Source organism: Pithys albifrons, chromosome 11, assembly GCF_047495875.1.
Source record: "Pithys albifrons albifrons isolate INPA30051 chromosome 11, PitAlb_v1, whole genome shotgun sequence".
Classification (NCBI taxonomy): Eukaryota; Metazoa; Chordata; class Aves; order Passeriformes; family Thamnophilidae; genus Pithys; species Pithys albifrons.
This window is the reverse complement of record NC_092468.1, coordinates 21,101,577-21,126,911: the sequence shown is the minus strand read 5'-3', so window position 1 is coordinate 21,126,911 and position 25,335 is coordinate 21,101,577. Positions and strand designations below refer to the sequence as shown.

General features: G+C 38.2%; 1 protein-coding gene across 5 annotated transcripts in view; it reads left to right on the top strand.

The window, feature by feature from the left end:
• Positions 1-25,335, top strand: part of NAALADL2 (N-acetylated alpha-linked acidic dipeptidase like 2) — a 439,661-nt gene that overhangs the window by 78,336 nt on the left and 335,990 nt on the right. For all 5 annotated transcript variants that reach the window (XM_071566282.1, XM_071566279.1, XM_071566281.1 and 2 more), the window contains one exon: positions 16,074-16,150. The gene's annotated coding sequence lies outside the window, so the exon portion shown is untranslated. The remainder of the gene's footprint in view (positions 1-16,073; positions 16,151-25,335) is intronic.

The following is a 25,335-nucleotide window of genomic DNA, read 5'->3' as shown; positions in this document are numbered from 1 at the left end:
CTTTCATTTCTCTGTGGAATAGCCCAGTTGATCTTGGCCCCAGCATCCTGGCTGATCGGCCTGATTGTGATTTACTCAATTATTAGGGTTTAAGAGTATCTAGAGAGAATGTATTTAGAGCCAAATTCTGAAAAGTTACTTTCATATTGGGCAGCATCAGCAAAGTATTGTTAGTTCTTAGTGTAGTTTTAAAGGCTGCAGGAATTAGGTTTAACCTATAGAGGAAAACATTATTGTCACTACTTATTTGATTGTAAGGCCTTTGACTAAACATTCAGAGTGCACCTAAAATATATTTCTGTCTATTCTTGCCCATTACTATAACATTTGGGGGCTGTTCTGCCATATGCTGGGATTTTTTTTAATTGGCTTGCTTTCTTCTCTCTTTTTTTTTTCTTCTCTTGAAGAAAAAATGCTGAGTTCATTTGCATTTAAGTGACAATTAAGGATGCATCAAAAATATATCTGGTTGAGCTAACATGGATCAGATGCTTTAAGCACTGTGTTAAATAGTAATAGCACTGTAATTGAAGCACAGCCATAGAAAAAGCATTGTAATTGGAAAGGCATTTTCTTTCCAGTGATGAAAGACTCCCCTACAAAACAGTGAAGTCTCTTCCCAGTTTGTAGTTTTTTTCACACTGGACAGGCCCTTTGGTGGTGATGGAAACAACCAGAATATAATACTGGGTAGCAGAGGAAGCTGTGGCACTTTATTATAAAGTCTTGAAAATAATAATAAAAATTATTTTATGGTAACATTTTATTTCAGCTTAAGAAACTACTTTAAAGGATGTTATAGAAACATGTTTTAAATCATAAGAGATTTTGAGGATGTGATTTTCAAATTTGCTAAATATGCCATTCTCTCTCCCCTGTTTGTAAATTTAAGTCTTTTCAGTGTACTTTTTGATACATTAGGTTTTTAATACTTACTTTTCCTCATGTGCCCTGGAGAAAAGCATGGAATCCGCTGTACTCTGAGGTAAACTGGATTTCAGTGTAGTCTGTTTCAAATTAAATGAAATTGTTTATTAGTTTTGCAGTTCTGGAGAGCAGAGGCACCCTTGGGTTTTTATTGAGCTGATGAGGGATATGTTAGCCTATACATCCAAAGAGGACTGATCCTAATTGGGCTTCTCACTTTGATAAAGTCCTTGGTTTCAATGATGATACGCAGGTTAGCTGCTTCTTTTAATTAACAAAATAAAATTCAAATCCTCTGCTGGAATTCCCTAACTGTTGAGCAGTTTCTATATGCAAGTATGCTCTCTTGTGGTAAGCCATTTTATTGAATCCTCCACCACTTCTAAATTTTCACCAATTTTATTTAAAACTGTGATCTTTTTAATGTATAATTCTTTCATCATGCCATTATTTTCAGGGTTTACAGTGTGCTGTACAATGGCAGAGCTCTGTATATGGGGTGTGTTTGCAGTTATATTCAGTGCTTGAGCAATGTGTGACTTTCCAGGCAGAATTCACCTTGCTGTGGAATAAGGTGTTATTTAACTGATTAAGTGATTTAGGGTGAGATGCTTGTATGGCTTCTAAACATTAAGTAGTAAAGAGGGATTCTAGTACTGAAGCATCTTTATCAAAATCTATTAACAGGATGGCTTCTGCTTATTGTGACTGCCCAGATGCTGCTTAATTGAGTCTGAATCTTGGAACTTTAGTTGCTCTAGACTTGTCCAGTAATCAAGAGTGGGGAAAAAAGGCAAAACAGCCCAACCTTTGCTCTGATGTGGGTACTCCTGGGTGGTAAGAGTGCAAAGGTGTGTTCCTTTGATAGTAGGGACTGTCACAAGTATACATATAAATTCAAGGAGCTTAAAACTAAATACATCTCAGTTGCCTCCATGTGAGAAAATCAGCAAGACTGTGTTAGTCTTCATGATTAGCCTACAGTCAATGAAGTTTAATTTAATAAATGCTGATACCCGTAATCCCCTAAATAGTTCTCATATGACAGTGGGATTTCTACCCAGATTCTTTTACAACTGAATAATTTCCATGTAGGTTTTCGTACTGTTTTGCTGGGCGTGAGAATAGCCAAATGTGAGTAAAAACATGGAGTTATGTTGAACTGATCTCAATCATGCAAGACATTGTGTATTTTTCCCCTCAATAAAACAGGGCTGAAAAGAAGAATTTCAGAGAATATTTCTTGAGGGCTGTGAAATTCTGGACTGAAAACCAGAAACACATTTCCTGTGAGCACAACTGCTGTTGACTTTTGTGGAAGTTCTGGCAACTCAAAGATCACATTCCCATGGTCACAGGGAAGAAGTGGCGTGTGCTGCTGTGCATGAACATTTAATGTCAAAACAATCAATTATACAGCAGGTGTAAAATGATCTTGTTTGGCACAGAAGTTGGATAATGTGTAGGAGAGTAGGAGTTGGATGGGATAGGAGCACACTGGAGTAACACCTTCCATTTGGTGGGACTTAATTAAGTTGAAGAGATGGACAGCATTTTTAAAATAAGGTTTTGATGTGTACATGTACATCTTTTGCTATTCTTTAATAGCAGTTATGGTTTCATTCAGTGAAAACTCAAAAGTGCAACCATGTCTTCCAGTTTCCTTCTGCTTTTATGTAATCTGAAAGAAACAGAGTTTAAAAGGTTGAGCACATGACATGTTGACTCAGCTCACCATAAGAGCTTAACAGGACCCTGAGCAGAAACCTGTGCTAGAAGCATAATGTAAATATTTCATGGAGAAATTGAGTATTATTTTGAGGGTAGAAGTTGTTTAAACAGCATCAGCAGTTTCAAAGTACAGAAGGCAGACAGTAAGTTGCACTGTTTACAGTGATAAATGTAAGAAAGTGTGATGTAGGAATGTAGAATATAAAATGATGCTGTATCACTGTATGTTCACACACAGCCATGTGCTGGTGGTGCTGTTTTACTGCATCTTACTGCACCCCTGTGCAGTCTGTTTTACCTGCAGCATGGGAGTATTCTCAGTTGAAGTTTTTTTTTCCATGGGACTCGTTGCTGTACTTGGCAGTCATCTGTCTTGCAGTGGTTTTCAACTTGCAAGTTGTTTTTGTTTCCTACTGTCCTTCACACTTTCCTCCTCCACATCCTCACCCACTCTCCTCTTCCCCCTCTAATACTTAAGAACTCGAAGAGTTTGAAAACAAAGAAATGTTTTCATTTGAATTTTCGATTATCAGCTACTCAAGTCAGAAACATTTCATCCTTCACTGATATTAATTCAGTTTTCTGTTGTATATATGTATGTTAAATATAAGATAGTTTTAATTTTTCTTGCAGTTCAATATGCTTTCTTCAAGCTTTCATTCAACTGCTTTCCTGGTTGATCAGATTTTGTCTCTTTTATCAGAGAGTATTGACAGAATTCTAATCAATCAAGGTGGTGGTTTGAAGTATGTTTGGTTCTGCAGTAAGAGTTTTGGAGAACACTGTTGACCATGACTCTCACTATTCTCTGAGTCCATTTCTGCTCTCTTCTTTGGCCTCTTCATGTTTTTTTTCTTCTGCTTTCCCCCAGCCTTTCTTGTCCCAATCTGCTTTTGCTGTACTGTGAACTGTGTTTCCCCAAAAGCAGGCATGCTCTAGTGAGACTTCATGTTTTTTATTGGTGAATTAATGAAATCACATTTCTGAAACCTGTAGAAACATCTGCTCTTGGATTGAGAAATTCAGAATTTTAACCCACAGGATCAAAATCTGGCAGTTGGAGCATGTGGAGCCAGATGCCTTGCAGTCATAGTTCAGCAATCCAGCCTATAGATTGACCTGGCTGCCATGTGAGCTTTATGAAAACAACTTTTTTCCACTCTTTCCCATTCTGTCTTCTTGCCAATTTTTCCTTTAGTGTCCAGTGTTCAAAACCTGCATTGCTTTGTTATTTTTATTGTTTTTTTCTGGTATGATTATGAACAGAACTCTTTGTAATGCATGTTCTTCTATGTCTGGAAGAATAACTCTTAGAGGATGGAGGAGAAACTCCTTTCAGGAGTAGTTAATGTATGAATTAATAGTAAGGGTCACTTAACTTTGGGGAGAAGGCGAATCATATGGGAGTTGTATTGGTATTGCAATTGAGAGTGTTTTACAGCCTGAAGATCTGTTTTAAATGAGTAACTTATCTTTACCCTCCACACTTATTTCTACCCTTCGAAAGATGGAAAGAATCCAGTATCCTCCTTTTTCCCAATATACAAAGTTATTTCTGTGCTGGAAACAAACACATAGTCAGCAAAGCTGGAGACAGTTTTTCTTCTAGGTGGGTGATTTTCACATAATTAATTCAGTCACATGTAAAATACTGTTGTTCTTAAAAGCATTCTGATTTTTGCATGTCTGCTGGCGAGGTTTTCTGTGCATGAACCTTGAAAGAAATTTCAAAGCTATCAATTTCCATAGCCACATTTGTCAGTTTGGCAGCAGTTCATTCTGAGCTTGATGCTAAGCACGATTATTGTAAGTTATTAACTATGCTTACTGTAAATCACCCAAATCTGCCCAGCTCTGTGTCCAAAGTGGTGTGAGTCTCTCAGAGTGGTAATGGTACATGTATTTGTGACATGTGCTATTCTTCAGAAATTACCTTTATTTTCAGGTTTTCAAGAAAAAAGAATGTTATTTGGTGGAAAGGATAATTTGAAGCAGTATTCCTGTCTTGTGAAGAAAATTATTGAGCATCTGGAACTCCTAATATTTTACTTTTTATCTTTCAAAAGTGAGCTGTTTTTGTTCTCTGATCCTTAAAATCAGCCCCTCAGCTGAAGAAACATGCAGAAATAACAGGTTACTCTTGGTATTTAGAGTAATGTGTAGAGTCTCCAGCTGGAGTCTGGCAGCTTTTGCATTTGGTTGCTGCCTGCAGACAAACCCATCTCCCAGCCCAGCCTCTGTCCCAAAATGCCTAAATTGAAATTTAATGGCAGTGGGTGTAGCTGGAGGAGCACAGGTTGAGGTGTGTGTTGGCTGTACCTGGCACAGCGAGCAGGACTCACAGCTGTTTGGCTCTTGTCAAGTGTTTGTTGGGCATTGCAGTCCAAACCCAGCCTTTTTGGGGCAAACTTCCACACTTCATTCCCGTATATCACATGCCTTCTGTGAAGTGATAGGGTGAACCAAGGGCTTAAAAGGAGATGCTTTAAAGTCTGCAAATTTACAGTGTATCCCCCGGGGTGGGAAAACTATGTGCAGGTGTGTCTGCAGCAGAGCCATTGCTGCTGGGTGGAGTTGTGGAAACTGTCCTGGAAAACCCCTGAAAACAAGGAGGTGGGCAAAAAAATCCAAGAGGAAAGTGGGATGAAGGTGAGGTATAAGAGAAGCCATGTGTGTCCTGCCTAAGGGAAGCTCTGTCCTGGCTCAAACTGGGCAGTGCATCAGAGTCCCTGGCCATGGCCTGCAGGAACCAGCCTCCAGTGCTCGCTCAATGTGTCTGCAGAAGGTTAAATCACACGTGCAGAGCATATTAGTGGCCCCTGGAGGTTTCCGTATTGATCTGTGTCTTAATAATGCATAATAGGCAATCAGAGCTTTCCTGATCCTTTCACAGACTTACTGTCAGTGAGAGTCGTAAGTCACAGTGCTGCTGGTGGCTGTGTCTGACCTGCCCTCCACCAACACCTCAGGAGCTTTCGCTTCCACTGGGACTACTGATTTATCCAATGGAGAATCAGGCTTTGTGTTTGCAACAATTATAAGTCACTGTTCTGTGGCCTTTCAAGGCAAGATATGTCTGAAATTTGTTAAAAATCAAAATAAAATTGCTACAGGTCTTAGGTTTTTTTTCTTTCATGTTTCTTCAAGCATGAACAAGACTGTGGGGTTTTTTGCCTTACTAGCCAATTTGTGTGTTCTGCCCTCTTTAGGCTCTCCTTTATAGAATGGTTTAAGATGGGGTTTTTGTTTTAGATGCTTTGCAATTCTGATGTCACCTCTGTCCCACCTATGGGAACACTGACTTTTAGCAGTGTATGCTCTTAAATCAATATGATCTTTATTCATAATTGCTGGTGACATAGCTAAGTTTGGCAGCAGCTAAGTGAAAACATATATTGCAGTAGTGCAGTGGGTTTACTTAGAAAATGAGATTTCAGAATTATTTATTGTTATTGGACACCATCTACAATACTTGTCTCCTGGACTACGGGAATTCATAACTCCTGCTGTAAAATATGTATTTTGCCCTTTGCCTTTGAGAGTATTTAATTGATAGCATAGACTAATAGAAATTTGTGTAATTGTGTTACTATTGTGTATAAGGACTCATTGTGCAAACTGGTTCTGATTTTTCATTTGACAACATCGGAAGTTAATTGAATTACCAAAATAATGCAACAGCAACAATAGCACAGAATTCAACTTATAGCACTAATGTAAGTTTTCTGTTTGTATAATCTCCTGGATAGTCCTTTTTTTCTTTTTTTTTCCTTCTTTGTGCTTTTTTATCGTCTTTTTTTTTCCTTCTCTTTTTCTAGTAAAGGCGTAGATAGTCATAGTTTTTCCTTGTGTTGGTTCTTTAATAACAAGAAAAAGAGAAAAAACCACTGTGGCGAAAACTCATTTAATTTGCTCAGGAAGAAGGAGAATTGCAGGCTATTTTGGATATTTTGAGTCCAGTGTTTAATGTTTTATTTATATCCAGCATAATAAATATGCTGACCAATAATAAGTCAGCAAAACTCAGTGTAGCTGAAGTGTTCAAAATGAATCAGCTTGTATTTTCCTTCTAATCTTGTATGGATGGTAGGCTGCTAGAGCTGTGGTTCACCAGGAGGAGATCCCTATGCTGTTGTTATTCAAGGAGGATGAAGACCAGAAGTTGCAAATGGACTGAAGCTGAGAAGACCAGAGCTCCTGTCTGGGCAGGGACAAAGGCAGATGTGTGATGTAGGTCCCACATCCATGGCATGTTCTAGCCATGAAACACCAAGCAGGATCAGTTGAAGTCATGCATCTCCTCTCATGTTGAATAAGGGCATTGAGTGCTCCTGATTCCAGGCAGTGAGGAAGAGGAGGGTGACCTCTGTGGTACTTCATCACTTATGAGGGAAGAAGGGGAGTCTTCTCACTGCCCATTCCCTTCACAAAAAGATGGAATGACTTAAACGTGGTGTCTTCTGGAGGATGAGATGATGCAGCACAATTTAGGGCTGGGCAGGAATACCCAGCATGATTCAGGGTAAGGCAGCTTGGGTGCAGTCTGGTTTCATTAGCAAACAGCTCTGAGTTACTGTAATGTGTGTAACGTGCCTGAACGAGCTCATTGATCACTGCTTTGTGCACCCCTATGCCACAAAATAGTTGCTGTATGAAAACAGATTGGAAAGTGTCTCCACACTCTGTCAGCACTGGGGTTCACTCACATTGTCCTGGACTCACACACCCTCTGTGATTCCCTGGATACAAGAGGAGATTTTAAACCTGCTGAGTGCCCAAAGTCACCTTTCCCCATAGAGCCCCCACAAGTGGTGCTGATGCCCCTGAGCTCTGCCTGTTCCAGAGGGAGCAGAACTGGAGGATCAAGACTGAAGATTCTGTAGTGCTGAGCAAATGTCACGTGGCATGTGAGCCTGTGCTGATGAGCCAAGAACTGTTTAAATTTTTAAAATTTGCCTGTCTGTATGCTGGGGCAAGATGGAGAGGCATGGTCTAGTTTTTTCGTCTTTCTTATAAAAAGCTCAGGCCCCCAGTATGGTCTGTTTACATTGGATTTTTATATATATATATAATTTCCAATTTATGAACTCTGCTGATAAAATGAATTTAATAAAATGTGGACAGAAGATTGTCTATAGTCATGCTGTATAAACCTGTGTTTGGCGAGGTTTATATCTTAGCAGTTGCAAAATACAACAAGTTATTAGATGGAAAACAATTATAAAATCTGGAAATTGACTTTTTGCTATTTTTTATGATTTATCTATAAAGAGAGATATGTCTTCTTTTCACAACTGAAATGAATATTGGTGTGAAAACAAGTAAAAACATAATGTATATTATCTGTATTATTTTTTTGCCAAGGGAGAAAATGCAAAACATTTGGAAGATGAACCTGTTGTCTTTGTTCTCTTATTAAGAATCTGCCTTTCCTCTCATTTGCATTTTTTTCTTGTGCCTAAATTCGCTGAGCATGTGAACTTCTCCTTGAAGGGGAGAAGCTTTAAGATAAAATGTGGTGTGTGTGCCCACTAAACCTGATAAACTGATACTACTTTCCTAATATAATTTTAGAGGGCATAAAGGACGTATTCCCAAACCTGTTAAAATCAACAGAAGTTCTGCAAACTTCAGTGCATTTTGGGCCAGACTGGAAGTGAAATATGTCACTGAGTATATCACGGCAAGTTATTTTGTTCTCCTTCAGAATGTTACCCTCCCTTGACCATCTTGTGTTATGCACTTGCTGCTTTGAAATCCTGCAGTGGGGCTTATTCTCAGTTTGTGGTGGTCTAAACCAGCAAATACTTCTTTTATCTTTGTATCAAGGAGCAAGCTGTGGCTTTAACATTGACGAGAAGCACTTGGAGGCAAAGACTGACCTTTTGAAACTGGTAAAAAGGAGACCCCAGGGAATCCCATTAGGAGCAGGGAAGGTAACAGTTTCATCCACCCAACAAAGATACAACCTTCTGCTGCTTATTCTTAGGGGACTTTGTAACTAAAGCCAGTTTCTTTGGCCTTTTCTTTCAGTTCAAAACAGCCATCGGTGTCCTTTAATTTGAGTGGTAGATACTCAGTTATTTTTATCTGAATATATAAAGGCAAACTGTTGGAGTTCTTATCTCAAAGACAAAGCAAAATGCCAACATAAGTTCCCTGTTTCTCTTCATTTGTACTGCCTCTTCTTTCTTCCAGTCCTTCGCTGGGGCCCAGAGGTGCAGAGTGGGTGGTCAGGTGCCATAAAGGCTGGTGGTGGCACTGAAATGATTGTTGATTCCCAGCTGCAACCTGGCACTCACCAGAGGAGTGGATCCATCAAACTGTGTGTGCTGCTGAGATCTGAATTGCATCTATTGATTTTTCTCATACATATAATAGAAATATATGCTGCTCTACCCCTAATCTAAGATGTAAGAAGTCCTAGATGCTTTCTGAAAGTTTTAGATGAAAGCAATAGGAAGGGGAAGATAGACTGGATTTTTTATAGTGTTGTTCCTCCACAGAAACTTGTACTATTTTTTCTCAGTATTTGGTTCTATTTTAATTGATCAAATTTTCCTGACTGAGGTGGAGGGATTCTTGGAAACTCTTGCTTCCTTTCTAGGCTTAACCTGACATGTCTTTAGATCTTTGAATTTATCTTTGAAATGATAAAATAGAAAAAAATATAACAACACTTGTAGAAATGAACTGGTCATTTTCAACAGCAAGACTGGAGTTCAGTTGTATTTATTTTGTCTTACAAAAAAAGCATGAGTTTTGAGATTAATTAAAAAGTTGCAATAATTTCTCTGTCATGCCATGGTCCAAGAACTTGATAGGGCTCATGATATCCACTTATATTTATTCAGTGTTTCTGATTTCAGAGCTTATACTGTGGCAATTGGGAATCCAAGGTTGAAGTTTTATAAAAAGTATTAAATCTACCCCTAACTTGCAACCTTCTAGTAAATAGAGTTGGCAAAGCACAAAGCAAGGAGAACCTTTCAGTATTTCCTATTTGATCTGTTTGCAAGTCAGAGATTTTGCCATACATCTTCAATAGAATACCAAGAAATAGAACAGTGTTGAAATAGCAGTATTTGGATAACATTTTAGTAGCTTCAAGCATTAATAAACAACATATTATCTATAAATATGTATTATCTATAACTACAGTATAATGATAGATATTAATATTATATAAATAATAGTAATAAAAACTGAGTTTTCTTAGATTTGGTAGTAGTGACTTCAGATTATTGAAGTGTAGTAGGTCATAAAGTTGATACTTTTCTTTCTTCACCAAGACGTGAAGACAGAAAAATACCTTTTGTACAGACACTTTGATTTCAAGTTCTGTGTCCAGACTTTGGATTGAGAAAGTCAACTCTTTTCAGAGGTTGAAAAACATTGTGGGAAAATTATGGTTTCCTTTAAATTTGTCTTTCCATCATCCGGTGTTAAGGGTGCATATTATTGCCACCACGGGATTGTGCAGAAATTGAAAAGATAAAGTTGGATGGAAGGTTTTTCTGAAATACTTTCCTTCACTGAGAGAGTGGGAGAAATCTGTGGTAGTTATCAAAATTTACTGCAATCACACTTCTGTGTTTTATGGTTTTCAAAAGCAGAAAAGTAAATGAAAGGAGTCAAAAGGGATGTTTCAAAACTGTTGAAAATCCATGCTTGCAATGATGTCTCAGCTATTGTTTTAATTTGCTTTAGTTCTGTGGTAGGTCATAACAGTGGGTGAGTAATTTAGATGTGCAACAAAGCCATCTCATTACTTCTTGGAAATAACAGAATATTTCAAGCTTTTGTACTTAGATAAAGACAATTTAATAGCAGTAAGCCCTCCTGTAAAACAGTAAAAAAAGTCATTCCAAAAAGATGTTGCTTCTGCAGTCTTAAAGGGAACATAGGTCTGTATCCTTTACCTGCAGCTCGATGTGCAAATTGTTCTTTTAATGAAGATCCTTTGAACGCTGAGCATAATAGCAAGAAATATAGAGGAGAAGCATCCACCTGATCTTCTTGATTTGTGAACTGTCTGCTTTTCCAAAGACTGGGGTGACTGCACAGCTGGCTTAGGTTCATATTTTAGTCCACTGAGGGTGTTTTCTTGGCAGGGCTGAGGCTGCCAGAAATCATATCTGTTGTTTTACTCCCTCCAGGGTTTTCGCATCACACACCACCTGCCTGACCACATGGACGTGCCTGTTCAGAGCAGGCTGAGTGGGCAAAGAGCAGATCAGAGAAGACAGTAAGAAAGAGATACCCAGTGATGATGTATTTGAAAAGTGACTGTCACCAGCTGTAGCCTTTCTGATCCTGGGAATGTAAGATTCCTGGAAAGCAGCTGAAGGTGATCCTGACTGCTGCCAATGAATAGCTCTGTGATTACCAGCTGTCTTTAAACTCTGCCCTAAGCCTTCTCCTCAAATGCATTCAAGGGTAGAGAAGGAGAGACATTCACTGCAGGGGTGTGTGAACTGCCACGTATTGTAGTGAGATGCTGGTTGCAGGGTTTACTAGAGCAGAAATCATCCAGGTCTTGGGACAGCAAATGTTGGCATTAGTTTCAATTAGTCCCCGTTCTGTGTGTAACACTGTGCTCTGTGTTTTGGAGGAGGTAGAGCTCTGCATCTGACAGTGGGGGCTTTGCACTTGAAAAGCTGGAAGCTTGAATATGCTCCATTTCCTGGCCATTAAGGGATTGTGTTTGGGAGCTTACCACCAATAATAAAAGCCTGCAACTCTGCTGCTTAGCTGTAGTTCCTTATCTCTGGTGTCCCTGTGTTCTGCACAGCTCACTGATGTGCTCCAGACCCTGTGACTTTGCAGCAGATGGTCTTCTAATGCTGCAGCAACTTCAGGGTTACAAATAGTGATCTCTTCTGCATGTCTTGATTTCTCCTTTACAGGGATAGGTTTGAAAAGACCACTCTAACCCCTCTTTCTATTTGTCAGCCTTTCAAAGGAAACTTCTGGTTACTGCACTGGTGTCCCCACATAATGTGTGAGATGCCTGAAGTGTCTGTGCTAATACTGCAGTATAGGACAGTGTGGATAAGCAAGTATGAGATGGTGAGGAGTAGTTTCTCTAGTTTGTCCTTAAGAACCAGCAGACCTACTGATACCTCAAGTACCATTAATTCTTGATTGGGGCATGCCAAGCTTGTCAGAGGAGCCATCTGCTACTTCATTCTGTGTATTTATTTATTTATTAGTAAGGTGAATCCCAACACCTCACATGGAAAAACTGAAAGGGGAATGACATTTTTATTCAGCTTCCTGCAGAAGATCTTACCAAGAAGGAAAGTTTAGCTTTTATTGTTGGTTACTTCTTGTGATACTCTGCATCATGATGTGTTTCTTTTTATATTGTGTTCTCTGACTGGTTTCTGACTAATATATCTTGATATTTGCTACTTGAAGTGACATACAAAGAAGCTGTCATCACCAGCTGTGTAGAAGACATGTGAAAAAAACAATGCTAAGTATTAAGAAGGAAACAAAAATGTCTCTGCTGCCCTGTTGAATTTGACTTTCAGTACTGTTGTTTGCCATCTTTCTCACTTGGCTCAACATGCTTAAATACTCTGAAAGAGAGGCATTTTACTGGCTGCTTCTTGCATGATCTCCAGGTGCACAGTCCAATGCCCAGTATCTTGTGATGCAGAAATAAGTTGCTTACCTTTCTGATGCCTTTCTGAAACCTGTAATCTTCAGGCTCTGCTAAGGTTTAAGGCACATGAGGTTAGGTTACTTCTGTGTGTCTAAATGGTTTAGATTGGAAAAGAAATGTTCAGCCCTGATCATAAATAATTTACTGTTCTCTTAAGAGGAAAGAATAGGAAGGAAGCTATTACCATGGAAAATTTCACTGCAATTTTCTTTTGCATAAGCTTAAACTCTTAGTAGAGAGGTTGTCAATTAGTGTGCAGATTTTTTTAATTGGCTATAATAAAAAGCTAATTGGTGTTTTGCTTAAAGAGTGAATTAAGAAAGTGTTGCTATAGAAACTTTACATGTGTATAGTGCTGCTCTACATAAGAGTGAATATAATAGTCTAATGACCTTTCTGAGCCAGCTGTAAAGTCAAAGTGTTAAATTCAGGCTGGCTGCAGAGATCATTAAGGAGTGTGTGACTTCACCCATTTCATTGCCAGAAAGTGTCTCTGGCATTGTCTCCTGAAATGTTTTTCTTGACTCAGTGTCAAGCCATATAACAAATGCTGGTCTCAAAAGACCTGAACTTTTGTAAAATCAGAGTGCTCCAATTGTGAATGTGTAAAGCGATCTGTAATCTGTCAAGCATAAAATGTACTGCTGGGAAAAAATTCATTTTCATAATCTGAGACAGTGTGATGATGGATCGGAAGTGGCAACATCTAATCCATGAGCTGTTGTATCCCTCCCTCCCCTCCCTGCCTTCTTACCCACTGAATTCTGAGCCTCGTGAAACACAAGAATTACAATTTTAAGTGAAATGGGATTTCTGCTCTAATTTGCAATATTCTGTCCCAGCAAAAATACTTACCTTGTTAAATATAAACTTTACTGAGGAGAGAATAACTTCTTCAGAATTTGTGAATAGAAATTTTTTTCCTTGGGCTAATACTTCCCCACTGAAATGACTCCAGAGTCGTTGTCTATACCTTTGATTGCTGCTTAACAGTTAGATACATGTGATACATGTGGCATGAACAAAAATTTTGAAGCATATGATGGTCATAGTCATTCCTGCCCAGGAAGGTGGTCAGTAAGGAAATAAGGGACTCTATCTGGTAAACAGGAAAACTGAAACATGAGCTTGTTTTTCAGTTCCCTGATGCTGAATCTTGTTGTTGTCCCTTAATAACTGCATATCTAGAAAATGCAGGGGTGTGAGAGCCTGCAGTTACTAAGTCATGGTGGGGAAAAAACCTTAAAATGTTCTGCATGTTTTAAATATTGCTGTCTAAATGCAAGAGACTGGAGGAAACTCTAATCTGTTGGTGTTTTGTGGAATTGTTCTCTGTGTTCTTATTTTTCCTCTGGCTTTCAATGAAACAAACAAACAAAAAACCCCATTCTGTGTGTGCTAAATTTGCCCCTGTGCTTATTCTTCGAACTGGTAAAGCACAAACATTTTTGAGTGTGATTAGTGTGGGATTTGAGGTGTTTTGGTTTTTTTTTCTCCTGTTTTTTTTTTTTTTCAGTAGATGCTTAGAAAAAATCAAAGCCTTGTAAGTGTGTGAATTTAGAAGAATCTCTCAGAATTCTGTGGAACTGTACAGATGGCTTCTTTCTGTCCTCTGGGTCACAGCTGAGTAGTATCATAATTTAGCAGATATTCTTCCCTTGATACACATATGTAAGCCCTATTAGTGTTAATGCCTTTTTGAAATGCTTCCCTCATATATTCAATATCTACTGCTATGTCCAAACCCTGAAGTCTTATGAGTTGCATGGCATGTGACCATCTCTAGAGCTTAATAGAAAGTTGGATTTAATCTCATAGTTCATCTTTTGAGCAGTAAAACTGTAAGGAAGATAAAATGTTTTAACGTGAAGCTTTTATCTGAGACCTGTGAGCAAATAAGTCTTTTTTCTGGTCCAGGGAAATGACTTTTTTTGTTATTTTTATCAGCTTCCTTTAGTCTTGCCCAGTAAAACCATAACTGTAATGTGTGCTTACAGGAGCATTATAGTCTGAAGGTATTGTTTTGTAGAAGTAGTACAATAATAGTATGATACTGTATTTATGAATTTCAAGGAAATGTGATTTTTGAATGCCAGTAAATCAATCATTACTTCATTTTGAATTTTTGTTGCTTTGTTGCAGTTCATTTTCAACTATCTTTGTGAAAATGAGATTGGGTCTTTGGAGGGCGAAACATGAATTCCCTTTAGGACTGTTTTTTTTCTCTTAGTTTTAATTGACTGTAAAAACTCTGAGTATCCTGATCTAATGTTGATGTTATACCTGCTTTAAATGGGGGATTGGAGCTGATGACTTTTTAGGCTGAGTTACTATAAGCACCCAGGACAGGGTTTACATCTACAATGATAAAGGGGTTGCCTTCCTGGTCCATTTTTGTGAACTGTGACTCTGCAGGGTTACCTTGAACAGAATTATGCAGCAAAATTAAGTATGAATAGTTAGAGTACCATCAGTTTGCTTCTGGATTTTTGTTTTTTCTTTTGTCTTTTTTTTTGTTTTGTTTGTTTGTTTTAAGATAATTTATCTCCAGATGGCAAATTCAGAAGTATCTTTAAAATTTTTCCTCTGCGGCTTTTATTCCCCCCATTATTTAAAGGATAAATTTGGTCAGACCTTTGAAATCATACCTTGGAAAAGGTGTAGAAGCCAGTTCATCCCTCACCACAGCCTGCCCATCTCCCAGACACTCTTTCCACCTTCTTACCTGCACAAGGGGAATCCTGTTGCACCATGGCTGCTACAACCCTTATGATGGATTAGTAAAATTTATATTCAAACCAAGTGTCTGGGAAGTGGAAACTGCACTCCTGCTGGTTCAGTGCATTATTTGTTTGTTTGGGTTAGTGCTGGATGTGGTCCTACAAAATGGAGTATTGCAGGAGCTCAGTGGGTTCTGCATTCTGAATGTTGAAAAGAAGTCAGAGAATCACAGAATCAATTAAGTTAGAAAAGACCCCCGAGCTCATGAAGTCCAACCTGTGACCAAACAGCACCATGTGAACTAGACCAGGGCACTCAGTGCCAAGGCCGGTCTTTTCTTAAACAGTTGCGGTGCATTTCTCTATTTTTTTTAATACTACTTCTTTACTGTCCTGATATGGTTGTGTTTACAGAAAGTTATGACAGAACTTGATTACTGTGGACCCTTTTTCCCATTTTTAAAATACATTATGTAGTGCAACAGTGGAGACTCATTAGTGGAGTTATCTCTGGAATCTTTATAATAATCTTTGATTACTACTGAATTTCAGTGATATACACAGAGACTGTTTGAAGATGTACTGAGCTACCTTGTTTTGCTTGGGGAAGGAACACATTGGTACCTTCTGAACTTCATTAAAAGAAGAAGGGAGATTTATTTTTTTGTAATAAGAACACTTCTACTTCAGTGATGGATAACCAAGGCTATGGCTTATTTTCTAGTGTTTTGTATTAGAGCAGAAGGGCCACCACAAATTCCCTGAGTAGGAATCTGCTGCTTCATGAACCAGACCTTGCTTGTTGCAAGGACATTGATTTGAACATTTTAGGCAGTCATTTGGCTTCTTTAAGTACAAAAAATACTTCTTAAGTACCATCATGTTTAAAAATATGTTCTACTTTGCTGCTCTGTCAGGAAAATGCATCTTCTATTTATATTTACCAGTTATATCATTGAAAATTGTTAGTTTTGTGTTTCAATGAGTTGTGTTATAAAGTGTGATGTATTGCTCTTTTGCAGAGAATTTGTGTAGAGGCCAGATTGAAAATATGCCTTCGTGACAGTCTCTACAAAGCTGATCCCATCTTGGCTTTAAGGTAAATGAAAAATATGTATCAAACACCTCTTCTAACTTTTCTTATTATAGTTGCTATTTATTTTGAAAGAAATGTGAGGTTATTACGTTCTCAGAACAAAGAAAGAAAGAAATTAAGTATTTTAAGGAGTTAAGTTGCAAAACTTAAAATTTAGTCAAAATAAAGTATAGGCATGAGCCAGTAATTTGGGTTAGGCTTCAGTAATTAAACAGAATGACAGTCAGTGGCATGAATGCTTATGTGTCTCACACACTGCCTTGGCAAGCATCTGGTTTTGTCTGAAAACTGAATATGCATATGAAGGAGAGATCATTCTAATTGAATGGAAAATATGAAATTACAAAGGCAACAAAGTATAAATAATTGAAAATCAGGTTGCAGCTCTGAGCTTCGGTATGTTGTGAGCTCAGTTGCAAACAAAATTGCTAGAATGGGAATTCACGTTTTTGTTCCTCTTAATTTTACTTTCACTGTACCATATTCCTGGTATAGAGAGCAAGGCAGTGAAAATGATGAAGGGGTAATTAAATATCTGTAGGAAAGTAAGAGCCAAACCCGAGACTAATTTTCAGCACTCTACAGCTTTCATTATATATGTATATGCTTTGATTTCTCATGTATATGGAAAATGTATCCTCTGAAACTGCATATTTTCAGTCGTTCTCTAGAACTGTGTAACTTACTGAATTTCTTGGTAAGATGTGACCAGCTTGTTTTGTTTGTCAAATCATTGCAGAAAAGAGTTATTTTATTAACTTTGTGAACAGTGAGTTACTTCTGAGTACAACTATGTAGTCCTTTGTCATGGCCACACCCTGTTTGACTGTTTAGCATCTCTTGTTGATTTGGTGATATCACTCAGAATGGGTAATTTTCAGTGTTTGAAACTTTTTGGCTTCACTTGCCCTGCTCTGGCTGTGGATGAAGGCACCAGGGAGGCTTCTGTACTCAAAAAGCATTAGTTTCAAGCAAAGCTTTCTTCAAATTTACCCAGTGCTGTTAGACATAATAGAAACCATATGCCACTAGCAGGGTTGTGATACTGGCATGTGCCACAGAACCAGGTTCCAGGAGCACAATGAATTTGAAATGTTAAAAGGAGGCCAAAGTGAAGCTGTTTGTAATACTTACAGAAGGAGTGCTGGACCTGCAGTGAGCCCATAGGGCAGGACAGCAACCCACAGCTGTTTTATAATTTTGTTCTGCCTAATGACACTGCAGTGTGGGCTTGGTTGTATTCCCTTTAGGATGGGAATTATGATCCTTCTCTAAGAACTTTTGGAGAATTGGAAGTTTTCTTTTAGGACTGTGGAATTATTTAAATAATTTGCTTTTCATGTTTTTCTAACTTGAACAGTATTTAAATGCAGATACTACTATAGTAAGACTCCATGTAAGTGTGTATTAAACTTAGAATTTGAGACACTTGGAAAAGACCCAAGGACTTGCAGACGACCAGAATGTCTTATCCTTAGCAAATACTGAACTCCTCTAAATTCCTGTCATGGTACTGATGCAGTGTAGAGATTGATCAGTATTGCATTTGTCTAATTAGCAAACAGGGACGGCTATACTTGTTATACTATAAAATAAAATGGGCTACATAAAATCCTTTTTCTTATGCTCTGTACTTTGGGTGAAAATTATAGAAGCTTTTCTCTAAATGAGAAGGGAATCATCAATTTGACCTGTGTGGACACAACCAGAAGAAAATTTTATGCAACATGATAGTGTAAAAATGCATCTGCACTGTAAGCAGCAGATAGTGGTAACAGGAGGTTTCCTTCTGTGCTGCAGAATCATCTCTGTGATCTAGTTTATTGACATCAGAGTTGCTCCTTTACATTGCATATGCTTTGCTAAATTTCATGAAGTCTTGTTTCATGAACTGGATAACAAAATACTCAGGAGCCTTATTAAGTAATTGTGGAAGAGTCATCCTGTGTGATAGCACTGCACCTTCTCTTGTGAGTTCTTCATGTCAGATGTCCAAGGGTTGTGGTGTGGTTTTCCGCCTCTGGCAGTTGTTATATGCAGACCATGGAAAAATTCAAAGCTGGAGAGTCCTGTCTGGAGGCAATGGGCTTTCCTTGGCATAATGATTTCTCTGTTCAGTAGCTGTACTTAAAGCAAAAGACTCTAGTCCTGAAGATTCCACTGCTGGAAAAGTTTTCATGATCTTGGAAAATTGCCCAACAGATTACACTGTTGGAAAACATTTGCCCTGTTATTTCTTCAGTTTGTCTGAATCAGCTCAAAGCACTGAAAGTAGCTCTTTTTTCTTTTTTTTCTGCTCACCTGCCCAACTTTATGCTATCCCATTTCTGATCCTGGCATAGTTATTTTGACTGCTAGTTAATCACACCTGAGCTGCCACTTAACTATCAGTTTAAGCTCTTTTAGCCTTTTCTTTTTCTTTAAAACATCCTTATGTTTTTGAGCCTTGTTCGTGGCTCAATAACATAAGCCACGAACCTGTCCTAATAATCTCTAAACAAACTCCTTCTCCACTGATGTTAAACAGACATGAAGACATGTTCACATGATGGTCTCAAAAATAAAAAGAGATAATCAGCTTTTCTGGTTTTATGCTCAGGTGAGACCTCTGGGGATCTGGGTTTCCTTCTTGTAGAATTGTGGAGTTTGCAATATTTGGTGTTATTTTAGAGCTTTGAAATAAGATTTTCAATGTCTTAATATTTTTCTTCACTTGAGGAGTTCTGGTAAACTTCAGTTTTGTGAAAACTAGAAAGATAACAGGATGGAAATACCAAGGATGTGTTACAGGGTTATTTGGTGGTGTCATTAATGTGATACAAGAATGAACTTTGGCTGAAGGAGCCCCTCTGTCCTCAGCCATGGCCCTGCCACTTGCCCTGTGGCACTGCGGACATTTGGGTGCCTTGTGAGGAACTGGGTGAGGGCTGCTCTGGCTGAAGCTAATCTAGGGCTGGGAGGGGAAGAATCTTTGTCTTCACTTGTATTGACCCCTTTGTGGCTGCAGAACTTCCCTGAAAATGCCTGCAAGGGGGAGTTGACTTGTGGCTTGAGGATGGGCAGCCAGGGAGACTTCTGCTTCAGAGGTGGGGTACATATGTTGGCATTAAGGGCAGTGGATTGGCAGCTCTGGTGGTTGGGATACTGTTTTGCTTCCATGGAATATGTTAAAGATAACACATTTCTGCTTCTGAGATCATTGATTTTTATTTATCTTGACGAGGTTTAGAATAACATTTCCTCATGTTGAATGCCATTCTTATGGAGCTAAAAAGCTGTCATCTCTTGCTTTATTTTTTGCAAACTCAAAGGGCATTTTAGTACTGTCAGTGTGAGATCATCACTGTCTAATAATAGACCTTTTAGAAGATTTCCATTAATGTCAACTTTTAACAGAGCCCTGTTCCTATTAGAACTGTACCTTACAATTGTACTGTATCTTTCAATATGAAACGATTATCTGAATTGTGTGAATAGGTTAAAATCTATTAGCTGTTAAAACTCAGAATGTTGCTTCTGCTTGGAAAGAAAAGTCATCTTGTTGAACTACCCCCTCCCCTTCCTCGTCTATGAGAGTGGGAGCCTGTGTGAGGGAGAAAAGAAAGGGAGCCTGATGGTGCTTAATGGCTGATGAATACAGCCAAGGATACAGGAATGGTTGCCTGGCAACGTGGGAGGATGGGCTGAAGTCCCTTGTCACTGCATAGGAGTTGACATTGGCTCATCTCTTGAGCTCATGAAGGCTGACTTATGCAGTTTGCATACTTTATTCTCAATATGTATCATAGCTAGATTAGATTTGTACCTTACATGTTTTGTCTCTATGCATTTCATACTTTTAAAAAGAAACACAAGAAGAATGGAAGCAAATCAAGCGTTTTAGTTAAAGGAAGAAAACCTGTGCATCCTGTCCCATGCAGTTTTTGTGCTTTCAAGATGAGAACCATGTTTAGGAAGAGATTTACCTAAAATGGTGAGCTCTTAGATCTAATGCCTGGTAAAGTTATGTTTTCTTAGTTTGACAGCCCTCTGAAAATTATCACTGCTGAAAGACACTGGGCTGGGGTTTGTGTTATAATTGCAGCCTTGAGGAGATTGCCTTTGGTGGTTACAGTTATGGAGTGACACATCTACTTTGTTTCCCATCTTACACTGAAATAATATCAGGCTGTCAACAAACTATGTACTCTAAAGAGCATGACAGACTTGACCTTGTACAAGTTATTCTTAAGCAATTCTAATGGATTTTGAACACAGGTGTCCGTATGAGCTGTAGATCTGTCTTTGTGCTGCAGTGGAGTTGTGCATCAGAGCTGCTTCCTTAGGGAGGCAATGGAGGGCCTGAATTAGTTCAGGGTTCTCTAGAAGATCTTTATGGAAAAATACACTGATATTACCACGTGGGGGTTGTTATCTTTAAGTGAATATTGATACAGTAACTTTTTTCTTTTCTATGGATATAATTATTAAGGAAAAAGTTGCAAGTGGTTTGTAGCTTCAGAGTCCATTAGGCTGTGTATTTTGGATATTGCCAGCAACAGTCATTTCCTTTGCCCTTTGAGCTCTCAAAAACAAATTTGGTGCCTAATGATAAGGTCAAAGATGTAAGAAACAGGTTGTGATTTTTTTTAACTGTTGGATGGGAGGTCTACCTACCATTTTGTGCTCTTCTACAAGGCAAAAATGAGGTTAATGTATGTACACCTCCAATTGTATCAGCTTGAGAATTCTTAAAAGTGAAAAAACACACCTCTCTTAGTGGGAAGAGCAATTGTCATTTGCCAAATGCTTGTTCCCTTTTTGCTTGTTGAGTTCAATGCTTTTGTTAATGGTTGTTTTTAAGGCTGAAACTTGGCCCGCTGTGAAACCTGACCAGCTGTCAAAATACAGAGTGTTTGTATGGAAACGAATTGATAGAATTTGAAAGAAATCCATTAAGTCATTAAGTTTACTGGACACTTTGTAATTATCGGACTTTGAATAATCTAAACAAAAATCAGTACTTTCATCTGACTGTTCTTTTCTGCGCAGTCTTTTCACTCTCTCTCTGTCCCCAAGCAAACACACAGAGGCCAGACAGCAGCAGCCAACTGTGAGGAATTGCTTCCTTGTATTGGAGATCCTCAGAAAATCAGGTGGAAGGTTTGAAATGTTTCGATTTGGACAGCCAAAGCCTTGAGGCAATTGTCATTAACAAAATGGTCTTTCTCCTTCATTCTTCCTGTTGTAAGCTGTAGCTTCTGACTTACGATTTATCTTTTTAATGGTTTATACTTACATTACAAGCCCTGAATTTGCTACAGGGTATTGAGAAATGTTTTGTAGCTCATAATGATTCATGGAAAAGTTTGGGTAAACTGCTTTGGACTGTATTTCGTGGTAACTTGTATTCCTAAGGGCAACCTTGGTCTGTAGGCAAGATTGCTCTCCCATCATCTGCACATGTATTAACTCAATTGTATTAATTCAAGTGTAATGACTGAAGAAACTGCAACTGCTCTGATGTTACAGACACTTTGGATCCAAGTGGTGGAAGTTGTGCTTTAATCTACTGAATCAATGAAGGAAAAGATTAAAATTTTAAGATATATGAACTCTGTTCATGTCCTGATGGTTGTCTGTTTACTCCCCTGTAGCAGATTCTAGGGCAGCAAAATAGCTTAAAAATAATTGTAATTGAACCAAGAAAATAAGGGATCCTTAAGATTTAAAATCAAAAACAACAGTAGTTTCTCTGTACAGTGCAGTGGTGTTGAAAAATGCCTGATCAACTTCTGTAATGTTACCAGAAATGTTCTTTTATTTACAACAAAACTAAGTAATTTTAAACTAAAATAATTGTTGTCCATCTTGTAAGGAATGTGAGTGAAATATATTAAATACTCCCAGCATTCTTTTCCAATACCTGGTGGTGTCTTACGAACTTTCAGTACTATTGATCTATTAAAACATTGCTTACATTAAAACATTGGTTAAGGAAACTTAAATTATGATGCATTAAGTAAGTTTTGACATTTTCAACTTATTTTTGCAAGGGTTTTAAATTTTCTTCTACTGCCTCATACAATAGTAATTTCTGTTGAGCTTTTGCATTTCTTATGTACTTAAACATAGAAAGTCATGGAAGAATCAACCCAGAGCAGACAAGAGTTTAAAGATTTTTTCTTTTCTTTTTTTTTTTTTTTTTTGCATACCAAGAGCACTGTAAGAAAGAGAGATTCTGATTATTTTTCTTAATTATGGACACAAAATTGACTTGGCATCCTGCATTTTGGCTTGTGTGGTTTTATTTGAGTTACATAATATCTCATGTGAAATATGGAGTCAATTTATTGATTAAAGCACCTGAAAGAAGTGCATGGAGCGTAAGCAGGGAATAAGGGTCACAGGTGAGTGATGCATTTTAGATCTTTTTTTGCTAGGTTGCTACTGTATTGGAAAAAAAAAAAAGGTGAAAAAATATATTAAGCTGTGCAATAACTGCATACAAGTGAATACCAAGCTAACAGATGTGTTTTCCAAGAGTACACCACTGCAACTGGAATTGGGAAAAATAAAACTTTATTGCAGAGTTGGGGAGAAATGGAAAACAGTGCTAATCTAAAAATAATTTCTCTTTTTTTTTTGCTTTTCTCAGTTGGGAAGAGTAAGATTTTGCTGCCTTTACTCTCTCTGGAAAAAGAGAGCTCCTTCTGTTTTTCAGCAGTACTGCATAGCTGATTCAGAGATGCAAAGAAGGATGAAGAGTGTTATTCCATACTAAAAAGGCTTTATGTAGGGAGTTACTTAGAGTAAATAATTGAACTAACAACTAGTTTGGAGGAGAAAAAAGGAAGAATTGATTCAGTGTGAAGCACAACTCAGATGTGATGGCTGTGCCCTGCTGTCAGAGATGTGATGGGCCAGAACCTTTGGCTCGGTTTGTGTAGTCCCAGTGCTGCGTCATCCACCCATCTCATTTTGCAGAGTAGTTGTTAAAAACTAATGAAATGTGCTTTACTACAGACTAACGAGATGTGCTTTATCTGCAGAGGGCTGCAAGCAGATGTGATGTGAAAGGATCTGGCTGGAGAGGAGGGGGTGGCAAAGGACGGGTGTGCTGAGCCTGGGCTGGCTGTGTCCTGTGCCCTGCTGGGTCACGGGGCTGTGCTCACCTGGCAGCAGCACAAACAGCTGTCTTCTTCCAACGTGCTGTGCTCCTTCCCAAGCTGATTAATGTTTTTTTAAGTAGCAAAAGCCAGAGATGTAATAGGAAATAGTGGGTAGCTTTCTGCTGTGAAACTTTTCTGCGGGATTAGCGAACTGAAAGGTTTATCGTAGAGCCAGAAGACAACCACACCTGGCACAAGGAGGCAGCAAGTCTCCTGGCTATAAAAGTAGTAAAGGGGTGTGGGACTATCTATTTACAGCTTTTTTTGTCGCTATGCCCCCTCATTTGCCCACAGGTATGTATGCAACCACAGCACTTGTCAGACTCCCTGTGGAGAGACCCCTGTTTAGCCTGGCCAAGGAAGTGACAAAGCAGTTTTGTTGCTTTGCCTGATTTAGGAAGGAGATGTTTGCCAGCTCGTAGCATTTGATGGGATATATGGATTGCAACTCGTGGCATTGCATGAAATGGCTGTCTTGCTGTATGTGGCAGTCCTAAAAAGTAAAGTAATTTGTTAGCACAGTTATTGCTTCTCTATAAGATACACACACACACATATATATATATATATATATATATATATATTTTTAAGCTCTTCTGTTGTAACAATCTTTAGTGATTGAAGATTCACACTTAAGATTCTTCCTGGCTCTTCTATATTTGCTGGGATAGAAGTTAATTCACTGTTCATATCTTTGGTGGCTTGAGAATCCATCTCCATATTAAATCACTGTATTTTATACAATAAATTTGTTATAAAAGCTTACATATGTGCCTGGAATGCAAGCTGACCTACTTAAACCACAGCCCTTCTCAGATGTGCAGGATATATCTAGAGATGTGTGTTCATCTTGCCAAAATCTAAACACAGGGTCACCCATTTTGGTGTTTTAAAGAGGTGGTTCCTCTAAAAGAGTAGAGTAAGGATAAAATGGTGATTTTTTTTTTAAAGCTTATCAGCTTTTGATATCGTGTGTCAGGTTTTTATGCTCTGTGCTTCCTTATGTGGTCTTAGAATAGTAAGATTTAATTCTTATTTGTGTAAATGGAGTTCACTATTAGTTAGCATTTAAAACATTAACTCTCTTGCTGACAAACATTTTTCATTCCCTCACTCTTTCACTCTCCTTTTTTAAATCTGCTTACTGTTGTCATGCATTTGTTCCTTTGCTTTCAGTTATAACTACAAGATTCGCCAAAAGTAGGGGTGGTAGAAATAAGTCGTGCAGGGAATTTTCAGTCAAACAGTATCTTTAAAAAGCACTCGTTGAATTCCACTACTTTTAAAAATAATCAAGTGGATCAAAAGTCAATGAAATTGTTACTCTTTTTACTATATCTTGTATACTCTGCATTGCTATCATCTACAGGCCCAGATTATAAAGTATCTTCTCTGCATCGCACTTTTATGCTTGTTTGCTTAATATAATTTTGTTTAATACTGAAAAGACCAAATTAAAAGAAAAAAGGGGGAACTAATTCTTCTTGTTTCTACCTTCTACAAACCAACTTCATAGCAACATGTCTGTAGCTTTGGCTTCTGCACTCATCCTTCAGCTGCTGAAGGCAGCTTGAGTTGTTACTTTCTCCAGACTTGTCTATATTTTCATTATGTAGGAAGTCTAAAAACCCTAGAAGCAAATCAAGAGGCCATTGCTGATTTTGATTGCTCTTTTTTTTTCTCTTTTTTTTTTTTTTAGTTTATTTTTCTGAGTTTTGGTTGCTAAAGCTTTGGGAATGAAAACTGAGGAGCAGGAACTGATTAGAAAATGATATTTAAAGAAACTTCAGAAGTGACATTTTGACAAAGCACCTGTTTTCTGTGGAGGGAAAAATACCTCTGTGGGGCCAGCTGTCAAAGTGGTCTTGTTTCAGCTTTCCAAGTCAGGACTTTGAAAGTGAGGAAGGAGGGATGCTGAGTTTTCTTATGGTGGTAAAGGTGAAACAGGTCACAAATTGTGTTGTATTTGTCAGTCATGTCAGGACAGATAGGTCTTGGAGACAGAGCAATTATCCATAATTCAGGTATTGTGACAAT